General features: G+C 35.2%; 1 long non-coding RNA gene across 10 annotated transcripts; it reads left to right on the forward strand.

Annotated features, from left to right (window-relative positions):
- The first annotated feature begins 766 nt into the window (after nt 1-766).
- LOC110918413 lies at nt 767-12,977 on the forward strand. Of its 10 annotated transcripts, none has more exons than XR_004883154.1 (5): nt 767-1,082; nt 2,400-4,302; nt 8,339-10,243; nt 11,609-12,163; nt 12,755-12,977. It is a non-coding gene; the product is annotated as an uncharacterized LOC110918413 (long non-coding RNA). The 10 variants fall into 10 exon arrangements; XR_004883156.1 differs by having other exon boundaries at nt 11,609-12,129; XR_004883158.1 differs by having other exon boundaries at nt 11,609-11,693; nt 12,059-12,977.
- The last annotated feature ends 446 nt before the right edge of the window (nt 12,978-13,423 follow it).

The following is a 13,423-nucleotide window of genomic DNA, read 5'->3' on the forward strand; positions in this document are numbered from 1 at the left end:
CTATTTGCATCATGTCTCAAGTGTGTCTCTAACCCCATACACCCTCCTAAAAAGGTATTTATTTTTTATATTCTATAATCTCGAAATGTAAAACTCACCTTGATAGAACCCTTCGAGCAGGTTAGATTTCAAGAACGATAGATAAGAAGAAGTGATACTAGTTGAGACAATTTTCATCTAATTCTTAAGAACGTCTCTACTTCTTAAATTAAACAACGCTTACAACTGCAACGGACATTACGAACAAAAAAGATTGGAAACATAGTACCCACTAACGCACCACTCTAGTTAATTGGGACACTAAATAAACGTCAAATTTTTATAGTGTTATATGTAATAATTGTTGGAACCAATGAGGTGGTGGTACACTGGCAAAGATAAAGTTTTTAAATACTTTAGAAGAAAGAGGTCTTGGGTTGAAGTCCTACAGAAAGCAGGGAATAAAAGAAATGTGCCGTTAAAAAAATATAATTGTTGTAAAATATAAACAAAATTAGCAAAAAAAGTATAAGAAATAACATCCACATATCATATATGGTGTGTACTAAGGGTGAAGGGGTGCTCACCTAATAGGTGAGTCCCCTCTCTTACGCCAAACCAATCCTCGTGTGCCACGTCAACTCCCCTCTTAAACTCTCCTAACACCCTAAATTGATGGCGGCACTCCCCTCTTAGGTGAATTGTGTAACACCCCAAAATATAAAATTTACATATACATATGTAAATTATAAATTGGTCATAACCAAATGTAACATAACTAGGAATAATTAACCTAGTTAGTAAATTGAATTGGAAAAAAAAAAAAAAAAACAATAAGGAAAAACATGAAATAGATAACCATTTTACAAAATATGGAACTATAGGGACTAAAAGGGGCAAAAGGAAAAAATGTTTTTAATTAAAACAAATAAACACCAAAACACACACACATGTGTGTGTTTGGTCGACGTATACACAGAGCCAGGAGAAGGGTTCTTTTCAAAACCCTAAACTCACTAAAATCCATCAAAATCTAAGGGAAATCGAGTTGGAAATTAGGGCTTTAACTAAATTCATGATCAACCATGCTAGGAGATCACAAGGTATGTCGAATTTTATCATTTGGTGATATCTTGAAATTTGGATAAACATTCATGAACGAAATTCTTGTGTGCATGATGAATATTATAGTTGAATTGATATGAGTATGAGTCTAGGAACAAACCCTAGATGAGAACTTGATAAATTAGTGTCATAAATTAGAGATTGAATGATTACCCATATATGTGTTAAGTGGATTTTTATGATATTATGATGAACACTTGAAAAGTGATGGTAAATCTGAGAAAAAAATTGATGATGAGATATAAGTTCTAGATGTGCTTAATGCACACAAGACATAGAGGTTTGATTTTGATGTTAAAACTTGGTTAATGGTTAACCATGAATTGGATAATAGATGCGTATGAATCTCGCCTACAAGGTGCTCGTTAAAATTCCTAAGTGAAATCGTGTTGTCTACTAGTTTGTATGTAGAGTTTGATTTGATGATTAAGTAGTGGGTTTATGACATCTCTTAACCTACAATCATTGTGTTATAGGTTTCTAACCATTAACAAATAGTTTAATAAGGGTTTTAGCCATGGAAAAGTGTTGCGTTTGATGATTTGGGTCGAATTCGAAAGAACCCTAAACATGATTTCCGTAGCTTTTTATATGGGTTTTTACTAATCTTAAAAAAATCATATAAAATCAACCGTTTATCCGTTTCAGGTGTTCCATACCTTTTCGGAAAGCTTATGAAGTAAATTTTTACTGTTTTCAATCATAAGAAACAAATGTGGTTGTTAAATAGGTCAAAAAGGCGAATTAAAACTGCTGTTCAGAACTTGAAAGCTGTCAAAAAATGAAAATATAGTTGCTGAACTGATTTTATAAAAATCATATAAAATCATAGAAAATTCGTTAGAAGGTGTACCTTATATGTTTGCGAAGGTATTGGAGTGTTCTACGATCCATCTTTGAACATGTTGATCTAATTCAGATTTTAAACGGGTCAAAATGGTCAATTACAGCAGCTAAATAGAAAATCGCTGCACATAAATAATGTTTTTATTAACCAAGAAAAAGACATAGGATTGTATATACTTGCTTTAGGCATGAAGTATTGATTGTTGGGAACAAATGGCACTTTATGTGACATGCTTAAAGTGTTTAAAATCACTTACTAACTAGTTGTATAAGTAACTTCACTAACGGGTCAAACGGTTAGTGAATGAAAAGAATTATGGTATGAAACTAATTGTTGAATATATGGCATGTTTTGATTGATAAGTGTGTAAAAAAAAGGGGGGGTCCATAGGGTGTTGGCCATTATATAGAATGACCAATCTAACCATCTTATGGATGTCGTGATATAGTTGACTCTAAACAAGCTAGGTGGGAGCTTGGAAAGGAACGGGTCAAACGGATCATGGATGCGAAGAATGTTTGCGCGAACGCGAGGTAAGTAAAGCTTACGCCCAATTGTAGTAAACGTATGTATTTTATAGATGATAAATGTGACAACCGATTACATTCGAAATTGAAGTTCCGACACTAAGCGATGTGAGTCGGAACGAATAAAAATGATCAAAACCATGGTTAATGGTAAAATGGACAAAAGGGTAATTTAGTCGTGAATCGACTAAGAATTTATAAGATTTCTTTAAGGTTACCTTATAGCGAAACTTGAAATGGGTCGGATGTGTGAAGGGGATATTAAAAGTCATGTTTTGACATAAGTATAAATGTTTGGTCATAAATACCAAATGGGTCAAATGGTGGTGATGACACCATTTGACAATATCGACTAATGTTTGGTTGTTAAGTTAAATGTTCACAGGAGTGAACGGGAAGTGGATTATTGCGTTGCTATAAAGTAGCGGCTAATAAAAGAAAGGTACAAAACGGGTCTATATGTTGACTCGAGCCAGGTACGCATTAATTAGATCATGGCGATATGCGTAGTTGTATTTTAAAATATAAGTTACTATGAAATATAGCGATGATATCGCCACATTGAATATTTGGTCAAAAGATGGTTAGAACTCGTTGGTAGTCGTCAAAAAGGAAGGAATTCCGTAGACGAGCCAAACGGGTCGAATAATCAAGTAAGGCATGGTTATTGTTTCGGATTATGATGGTTTGATGGTTGATTTTGAATATTTTATAACATATTAGAAATATGAGGTTTTAATGAATTAGTATCATAGAAAACTGAAAACCGAGAGTCGGGTCTTGGAGTAATGATCAAACAAAACAAAACCTGACATTCCAGGTACTACCGTAAATTACGGTAGAACCGTAATTTACGGTGGTTGTGATATGGTTTACGGAGCAGATCTCCTGGTTTACGGTGACCAGACATTTCCAGGTCTCACCGTAAATTACGGTGATACCGTAATTTACGGTGGATTCAGAATCACTTTTTATATTTTTGTTATTTCTAATGTGGCATTAAGCCTTGGGATTATGTTATTATATAACAACGTCAAAACTAATGATTTTAACGGTTTTGATCATAGGTGAATGCCAAGAGTGCCCGGATGAAGATCAAGCTCGATGAGGAACCGAACACAATAAAATCTAACACTCGGGATTAAAGCTTCCGCACGGCGTTACGCCATATCTTTTAAACGACGAACTTATTTATATTACGTTGGAAACTTTTAAGTTGTAAAAGTTTTTTTTTTTTAGATTACTTGTATTTTCTAAGAATACTTAATCGCAATTTCATGTTTATTTTCGATATTTATACAAAAACCTTAAAAATTATAACATGGGTGTTACAAGTTGGTATCAGAGCCTTGGTTTAAGAGATTCAAGTATGGTGGGGAAAACCATGCTTGGACTTAAACCTTACGCTCTTGATAAAGAATAGTGTTCGGTTCGAGGCTTGATCGCAAATCCGGTAAGTGCATGTATGCTGATGGTCTAGTGTATTAAAGTATTGTAAATAACACATAGGGTTACCGTGTAATACACATTACCCCAACTAAATGATTGATATAGTTGACAAAAATACGCGCGTTGACGCTTATAGTAGAAAAAGCCTTGTATTATAATACAGGGGATTATTGAAGTTGACATTACTAACTTTTGTGAATGTCTTGATTTAAGGACACTTGCATTTAAAGATGACAAAGGACAAACAAATTAAGGATGTGATAGAGGAATAGTCCGAGGCATGACAAGAGGAACATGCTCACTAAGGACTAAATCGCATAAAGACCGCGAACAAGGTTAATGGCAAGAGACGCCCGTCGGGGCAAGCATTATCAGGTGCGTGCTTTTAAATATAATCGCGCAATTAGCAATATGCAACAAACATGTAAAGAATGATTGTCGCATATGTAAATTACAAACTTGGGAAACCTGAATAGAATACATATCCAGGATATTATTTCCAAGAAAACTAAATAGAGGTGTTACTTACATGGGGTGTGATGTGAAAACTATAATAAGGTCGTGTATGTCATGTGTTAATCGCTTACTCTGGCCAAGTAAGCAGTGGCATATGATACCATGAGTTTCTTATAGCAGACACATTTACATCTGATGTAGTAAGGACGGGATAAATGGGACAAATTAAAAAGGTACCCAAAAGAATCAAATGAGCAAAATATTTGATAATAATGTAAACGCACAGCCGAGAGACGGAAGCGTACTACATTAGGAAAACGAGCCCAAGTGAAGGGACAAAGAAACATGTAAAATGATTTAGACATGAATTGGGAGGGGGTGTACTTACACTCGAACCTGGAAAATGAAAGCATGTAAAATGATTTAGACATGAATTGGGAGGGGGTGTACTTACACTCGAACCCGGAAAATGAAAGCATGTAAAATGATTTAGACATGAATTGGGAGGGAGTGTACTTACACTCGAACCCGGAAAATGAAAGCATGTAAAATGATTTAGACATGAATTGGGAGGGAGTGTACTTACACTCGAACCCGGAGAACGCAAGCATGTAAAATGATTTAGACAAGTGTTTGGGAGGGAGTGTACTTACACTCGAACCCGGAAAATGCGGATGTCTCTAAACGAGTCGTTTTTGTAAAACGCCAAACTTGAGAACAAAGTAGGAATATAAAAGCGAAACGAAGTCATAATGCGTACCGTAAGGGTTGCAATAATAACGACTTCGGTAAAACACCCGGTTGGTGGGTAAGGATTTAAACACATGCGTAGACCGAGAAACGGGAACTCGGATGGAAAGTTAAAAGACTTGGATTTTGAGTCATTACTAAAAGATGACAAGATAAAGTAAATAGAAGTTTTGATAAATCATGTTCAACTATTTTAAAGTTGAACGGGTCGAACAAATATTGAAGTTTGACATTCATAAGTGACGAATTTTCACACGAACAAGTTAAACGGGTTAGATAAAACGAAACATTGGAAAAGATAAAGAACCCGGTAATGGGACGAGATTGAATGCAAATATGAGCGCAAACCGAAGAAAGGAAAGCGCGAGATATTAATGAACCCATGTAATGGGTCGGAATTAAATATGAGATGATTGTGGACACGAATCACAGTCGGCATGAGCGAAATTTTGATGCAAAAAAAAAAAATAATTTTCAAATATAAAAAGGAGAATCTACGGGATCATTATAACCTTCGGGTTAGAAACAATGTAATGGTCTACGGGACTAAACTGACCCATGGGTCACGAATAGAAAGGGAAGGAATCATAAAGGCAACGCCCTAAAGAGGTGAAAGCCTAAATAAATAGCCTACGAGGCCAAGTAAAAGAATCTACGGGTTACGTAGACGAGCGGGGGAACCAGTAGAGAATTCCCACATAAAACTAGACTGTAAAAAGAATAAATTACAGATTGTCAATGTCCTGGTATGGATAATTGACAAAAGATAAAGAAAAGATCCTAAACTAAAACTTTGGTTTTAGTAAGAAATAACGTTTTTACAAATATGTATGCTGATAGGAAATTGAATATTAAGCATGAAAGGTTCAAGTTTTGACACTGATAGGCGCAAGACGTTATGTTTGAAAAGTAATATTTTCGAAAATGAAATTTTGATATAAATTAAGTATGATATGACGCGATCACGGTCAAGAACTGCAATGTGAAGTAGAATCACATTATAACCAAGCAAGCTGTAAAAAGTAACTGGACTAATAAGTCTAGTTAGCGAGACCGGTTAAGGTCAGCAATTAAAATCAAGAAATTTGGTTTGCTTGTAAGCGGTGGATTCGGTATAACTAAATCGAATGAATAAATTTGAAAACAAAAGAAATTGTTGCTAAAAGTGAAAATTCTCACTAAAGACCTTTAAACGGGTCAAAGTAATGGATTCATAAAGAATTCCATAGTATATGAAAGCGATGGATATCGCTAAGTTAACTAAACTAGTGGAAATAACAAAATTACGTTATTTCAAGTTGCATTATGTCGTATGAGATGTGTAGACAATTAGTAACCAAAAAGATGTTACCATACTTTTCTGGTACTAATAACGATTGGTTAAAAATATAAGTAATGTTTAAAAGAATGCTAGGATCGAATACATTGAGTTTAAACTCGATGAATTATGTAAGAAAAGGTTTCGAGGACGAAACCTCTTTAAGGGGGGTAGACTTGTAACACCCCAAAATATAAAATTTACATATACATATGTAAATTATAAATTGGTCATAACCAAGTGTAACATAACTAGGAATAATTAACCTAGTTAGTAAATTGAATTGGAAAAAAAAAAACAATAAGGAAAAACATGAAATAGATAACCATTTTACAAAATATGGAACTATAGGGACTAAAAGGGGCAAAAGGAAAAAATGTTTTTAATTAAAACAAATAAACACCAAAACACACACACATGTGTGTGTTTGGTCGACGTATACACAGAGCCAGGAGAAGGGTTCTTTTCAAAACCCTAAACTCACTAAAATCCATCAAAATCTAAGGGAAATCGAGTTGGAAATTAGGGCTTTAACTAAATTCATGATCAACCATGCTAGGAGATCACAAGGTATGTCGAATTTTATCATTTGGTGATATCTTGAAATTTGGATAAACATTCATGAACGAAATTCTTGTGTGCATGATGAATATTATAGTTGAATTGATATGAGTATGAGTCTAGGAACAAACCCTAGATGAGAACTTGATAAATTAGTGTCATAAATTAGAGATTGAATGATTACCCATATATGTGTTAAGTGGATTTTTATGATATTATGATGAACACTTGAAAAGTGATGGTAAATCTGAGAAAAAAATTGATGATGAGATATAAGTTCTAGATGTGCTTAATGCACACAAGACATAGAGGTTTGATTTTGATGTTAAAACTTGGTTAATGGTTAACCATGAATTGGATAATAGATGCGTATGAATCTCGCCTACAAGGTGCTCGTTAAAATTCCTAAGTGAAATCGTGTTGTCTACTAGTTTGTATGTAGAGTTTGATTTGATGATTAAGTAGTGGGTTTATGACATCTCTTAACCTACAATCATTGTGTTATAGGTTTCTAACCATTAACAAATAGTTTAATAAGGGTTTTAGCCATGGAAAAGTGTTGCGTTTGATGATTTGGGTCGAATTCGAAAGAACCCTAAACATGATTTCCGTAGCTTTTTATATGGGTTTTTACTAATCTTAAAAAAATCATATAAAATCAACCGTTTATCCGTTTCGGGTGTTCCATACCTTTTCGGAAAGCTTATGAAGTAAATTTTTACTGTTTTCAATCATAAGAAACAAATGTGGTTGTTAAATAGGTCAAAAAGGCGAATTAAAACTGCTGTTCAGAACTTGAAAGCTGTCAAAAAATGAAAATATAGTTGCTGAACTGATTTTATAAAAATCATATAAAATCATAGAAAATTCGTTAGAAGGTGTACCTTATATGTTTGCGAAGGTATTGGAGTGTTCTACGATCCATCTTTGAACATGTTGATCTAATTCAGATTTTAAACGGGTCAAAATGGTCAATTACAGCAGCTAAATAGAAAATCGCTGCACATAAATAATGTTTTTATTAACCAAGAAAAAGACATAGGATTGTATATACTTGCTTTAGGCATGAAGTATTGATTGTTGGGAACAAATGGCACTTTATGTGACATGCTTAAAGTGTTTAAAATCACTTACTAACTAGTTGTATAAGTAACTTCACTAACGGGTCAAACGGTTAGTGAATGAAAAGAATTATGGTATGAAACTAATTGTTGAATATATGGCATGTTTTGATTGATAAGTGTGTAAAAAAAAAGGGGGGTCCATAGGGTGTTGGCCATTATATAGAATGACCAATCTAACCATCTTATGGATGTCGTGATATAGTTGACTCTAAACAAGCTAGGTGGGAGCTTGGAAAGGAACGGGTCAAACGGATCATGGATGCGAAGAATGTTTGCGCGAACGCGAGGTAAGTAAAGCTTACGCCCAATTGTAGTAAACGTATGTATTTTATAGATGATAAATGTGACAACCGATTACATTCGAAATTGAAGTTCCGACACTAAGCGATGTGAGTCGGAACGAATAAAAATGATCAAAACCATGGTTAATGGTAAAATGGACAAAAGGGTAATTTAGTCGTGAATCGACTAAGAATTTATAAGATTTCTTTAAGGTTACCTTATAGCGAAACTTGAAATGGGTCGGATGTGTGAAGGGGATATTAAAAGTCATGTTTTGACATAAGTATAAATGTTTGGTCATAAATACCAAATGGGTCAAATGGTGGTGATGACACCATTTGACAATATCGACTAATGTTTGGTTGTTAAGTTAAATGTTCACAGGAGTGAACGGGAAGTGGATTATTGCGTTGCTATAAAGTAGCGGCTAATAAAAGAAAGGTACAAAACGGGTCTATATGTTGACTCGAGCCAGGTACGCATTAATTAGATCATGGCGATATGCGTAGTTGTATTTTAAAATATAAGTTACTATGAAATATAGCGATGATATCGCCACATTGAATATTTGGTCAAAAGATGGTTAGAACTCGTTGGTAGTCGTCAAAAAGGAAGGAATTCCGTAGACGAGCCAAACGGGTCGAATAATCAAGTAAGGCATGGTTATTGTTTCGGATTATGATGGTTTGATGGTTGATTTTGAATATTTTATAACATATTAGAAATATGAGGTTTTAATGAATTAGTATCATAGAAAACTGAAAACCGAGAGTCGGGTCTTGGAGTAATGATCAAACAAAACAAAACCTGACATTCCAGGTACTACCGTAAATTACGGTAGAACCGTAATTTACGGTGGTTGTGATATGGTTTACGGAGCAGATCTCCTGGTTTACGGTGACCAGACATTTCCAGGTCTCACCGTAAATTACGGTGATACCGTAATTTACGGTGGATTCAGAATCACTTTTTATATTTTTGTTATTTCTAATGTGGCATTAAGCCTTGGGATTATGTTATTATATAACAACGTCAAAACTAATGATTTTAACGGTTTTGATCATAGGTGAATGCCACCAAGAGTGCCCGGATGAAGATCAAGCTCGATGAGGAACCGAACACAATAAAATCTAACACTCGGGATTAAAGCTTCCGCACGGCGTTACGCCATATCTTTTAAACGACGAACTTATTTATATTACGTTGGAAACTTTTAAGTTGTAAAAGTTTTTTTTTTTAGATTACTTGTATTTTCTAAGAATACTTAATCGCAATTTCATGTTTATTTTCGATATTTATACGAAAACCTTAAAAATTATAACATGGGTGTTACAAGTTGGTATCAGAGCCTTGGTTTAAGAGATTCAAGTATGGTGGGGAAAACCATGCTTGGACTTAAACCTTACGCTCTTGATAAAGAATAGTGTTCGGTTCGAGGCTTGATCGCAAATCCGGTAAGTGCATGTATGCTGATGGTCTAGTGTATTAAAGTATTGTAAATAACACATAGGGTTACCGTGTAATACACATTACCCCAACTAAATGATTGATATAGTTGACAAAAATACGCGCGTTGACGCTTATAGTAGAAAAAGCCTTGTATTATAATACAGGGGATTATTGAAGTTGACATTACTAACTTTTGTGAATGTCTTGATTTAAGGACACTTGCATTTAAAGATGACAAAGGACAAACAAATTAAGGATGTGATAGAGGAATAGTCCGAGGCATGACAAGAGGAACATGCTCACTAAGGACTAAATCGCATAAAGACCGCGAACAAGGTTAATGGCAAGAGACGCCCGTCGGGGCAAGCATTATCAGGTGCGTGCTTTTAAATATAATCGCGCAATTAGCAATATGCAACAAACATGTAAAGAATGATTGTCGCATATGTAAATTACAAACTTGGGAAACCTGAATAGAATACATATCCAGGATATTATTTCCAAGAAAACTAAATAGAGGTGTTACTTACATGGGGTGTGATGTGAAAACTATAATAAGGTCGTGTATGTCATGTGTTAATCGCTTACTCTGGCCAAGTAAGCAGTGGCATATGATACCATGAGTTTCTTATAGCAGACACATTTACATCTGATGTAGTAAGGACGGGATAAATGGAACAAATTAAAAAGGTACCCAAAAGAATCAAATGAGCAAAATATTTGATAATAATGTAAACGCACAGCCGAGAGACGGAAGCGTACTACATTAGGAAAACGAGCCCAAGTGAAGGGACAAAGAAACATGTAAAATGATTTAGACATGAATTGGGAGGGGGTGTACTTACACTCGAACCTGGAAAATGAAAGCATGTAAAATGATTTAGACATGAATTGGGAGGGGGTGTACTTACACTCGAACCCGGAAAATGAAAGCATGTAAAATGATTTAGACATGAATTGGGAGGGAGTGTACTTACACTCGAACCCGGAAAATGAAAGCATGTAAAATGATTTAGACATGAATTGGGAGGGAGTGTACTTACACTCGAACCCGGAGAACGCAAGCATGTAAAATGATTTAGACAAGTGTTTGGGAGGGAGTGTACTTACACTTGAACCCGGAAAATGCGGATGTCTCTAAACGAGTCGTTTTTGTAAAACGCCAAACTTGAGAACAAAGTAGGAATATAAAAGCGAAACGAAGTCATAATGCGTACCGTAAGGGTTGCAATAATAACGACTTCGGTAAAACACCCGGTTGGTGGGTAAGGATTTAAACACATGCGTAGACCGAGAAACGGGAACTCGGATGGAAAGTTAAAAGACTTGGATTTTGAGTCATTACTAAAAGATGACAAGATAAAGTAAATAGAAGTTTTGATAAATCATGTTCAACTATTTTAAAGTTGAACGGGTCGAACAAATATTGAAGTTTGACATTCATAAGTGACGAATTTTCACACAACAAGTTAAACGGGTTAGATAAAACGAAACATTGGAAAAGATAAAGAACCCGGTAATGGGACGAGATTGAATGCAAATATGAGCGCAAACCGAAGAAAGGAAAGCGCGAGATATTAATGAACCCATGTAATGGGTCGGAATTAAATATGAGATGATTGTGGACACGAATCACAGTCGGCATGAGCGAAATTTTGATGCAAAAAAAAGGGGGGTCCATAGGGTGTTGGCCATTATATAGAATGACCAATCTAACCATCTTATGGATGTCGTGATATAGTTGACTCTAAACAAGCTAGGTGGGAGCTTGGAAAGGAACGGGTCAAACGGATCATGGATGCGAAGAATGTTTGCGCGAACGCGAGGTAAGTAAAGCTTACGCCCAATTGTAGTAAACGTATGTATTTTATAGATGATAAATGTGACAACCGATTACATTCGAAATTGAAGTTCCGACACTAAGCGATGTGAGTCGGAACGAATAAAAATGATCAAAACCATGGTTAATGGTAAAATGGACAAAAGGGTAATTTAGTCGTGAATCGACTAAGAATTTATAAGATTTCTTTAAGGTTACCTTATAGCGAAACTTGAAATGGGTCGGATGTGTGAAGGGGATATTAAAAGTCATGTTTTGACATAAGTATAAATGTTTGGTCATAAATACCAAATGGGTCAAATGGTGGTGATGACACCATTTGACAATATCGACTAATGTTTGGTTGTTAAGTTAAATGTTCACAGGAGTGAACGGGAAGTGGATTATTGCGTTGCTATAAAGTAGCGGCTAATAAAAGAAAGGTACAAAACGGGTCTATATGTTGACTCGAGCCAGGTACGCATTAATTAGATCATGGCGATATGCGTAGTTGTATTTTAAAATATAAGTTACTATGAAATATAGCGATGATATCGCCACATTGAATATTTGGTCAAAAGATGGTTAGAACTCGTTGGTAGTCGTCAAAAAGGAAGGAATTCCGTAGACGAGCCAAACGGGTCGAATAATCAAGTAAGGCATGGTTATTGTTTCGGATTATGATGGTTTGATGGTTGATTTTGAATATTTTATAACATATTAGAAATATGAGGTTTTAATGAATTAGTATCATAGAAAACTGAAAACCGAGAGTCGGGTCTTGGAGTAATGATCAAACAAAACAAAACCTGACATTCCAGGTACTACCGTAAATTACGGTAGAACCGTAATTTACGGTGGTTGTGATATGGTTTACGGAGCAGATCTCCTGGTTTACGGTGACCAGACATTTCCAGGTCTCACCGTAAATTACGGTGATACCGTAATTTACGGTGGATTCAGAATCACTTTTTATATTTTTGTTATTTCTAATGTGGCATTAAGCCTTGGGATTATGTTATTATATAACAACGTCAAAACTAATGATTTTAACGGTTTTGATCATAGGTGAATGCCAAGAGTGCCCGGATGAAGATCAAGCTCGATGAGGAACCGAACACAATAAAATCTAACACTCGGGATTAAAGCTTCCGCACGGCGTTACGCCATATCTTTTAAACGGCGAACTTATTTATATTACGTTGGAAACTTTTAAGTTGTAAAAGTTTTTTTTTTTTTAGATTACTTGTATTTTCTAAGAATACTTAATCGCAATTTCATGTTTATTTTCGATATTTATACGAAAACCTTAAAAATTATAACATGGGTGTTACAAATTGGTTTTTTTTTTTTTTAAAAAAAAAGAAAAAAGAAAAACATTGATTGGACAAGGCCTCTCTCTCTCCTCCCTCTCTCCTCGGTGAGCCGCCACCGTTTCTGCACCTCTCTCTTGGTCACCGCATGGTTGGCGGTGTATACCTAATCGGCAAAATGGGTCACCGATGGGGGTCACCGATGACACCCCGTATGCCCTAAATAGCGCGACCCTTTTTACTTTATTTCCTGAAATAGTCTCCATAACCCATTGGCTCTCCATATCCTGAAATATAAATGGCCTTTTTTTTTTTACACAATTTCGGCTATCAAAATTGTTAACACCAATAACCATTTTTGTCTTTTACACAATTTCGGCTAACAAATGTAAACACCAAAAACCATTTTTGTCTTTCAAAAAAA

The sequence above is a fragment of the Helianthus annuus genome, chromosome 16 (assembly GCF_002127325.2).
Source record: "Helianthus annuus cultivar XRQ/B chromosome 16, HanXRQr2.0-SUNRISE, whole genome shotgun sequence".
NCBI lineage: Eukaryota > Viridiplantae > Streptophyta > Magnoliopsida > Asterales > Asteraceae > Helianthus > Helianthus annuus.